The sequence below is a fragment of the Cynoglossus semilaevis genome, chromosome 13 (genome assembly GCF_000523025.1).
Source record: "Cynoglossus semilaevis isolate Cse_v1.0 chromosome 13, Cse_v1.0, whole genome shotgun sequence".
Taxonomy (NCBI): Eukaryota; Metazoa; Chordata; class Actinopteri; order Pleuronectiformes; family Cynoglossidae; genus Cynoglossus; species Cynoglossus semilaevis.
Window position 1 is genome coordinate 1,218,323 of NC_024319.1, and position 302 is coordinate 1,218,624.

General features: G+C 58.6%; 2 protein-coding genes across 2 annotated transcripts in view; both read right to left on the reverse strand.

The window, feature by feature from the left end:
- ephb6 (eph receptor B6) overlaps positions 1-302 on the reverse strand; it is a 15,167-nt gene that overhangs the window by 11,338 nt on the left and 3,527 nt on the right. The gene's annotated exons all lie outside the window — the stretch shown is intronic.
- The window catches only part of LOC103388004 (gamma-aminobutyric acid receptor-associated protein-like 1), a 21,083-nt gene that overhangs the window by 3,286 nt on the left and 17,495 nt on the right, over positions 1-302 (reverse strand). The gene's annotated exons all lie outside the window — the stretch shown is intronic.

The following is a 302-nucleotide window of genomic DNA, read 5'->3' on the forward strand; positions in this document are numbered from 1 at the left end:
AGGAGGAGTGAGAAGAGCTGGACCAGGCTGAGGTTCTGGTCCTGGTCCAGACTGAGGTTCTGGTCCTGGTCCAGACTGAGGTTCTGGTCCTGGTCCAGACTGAGGTTCTGGTCCTGGTCCAGACTGAGGTTCTGGTCCTGGTCCAGACTGAGGTTCTGGTCCTGGACTCAGGACTGTGGTTTTCCTTCGACTCTGGGTCAGCGACCCTCAGTTTGGAGAAGTGCTGAGTCTGCTGCTGCTCTAATGCTCCACCATCCTCCTCCTCCTCCCCCCTCCCGCTCCTCCGCACTTTCCTCCTCTCT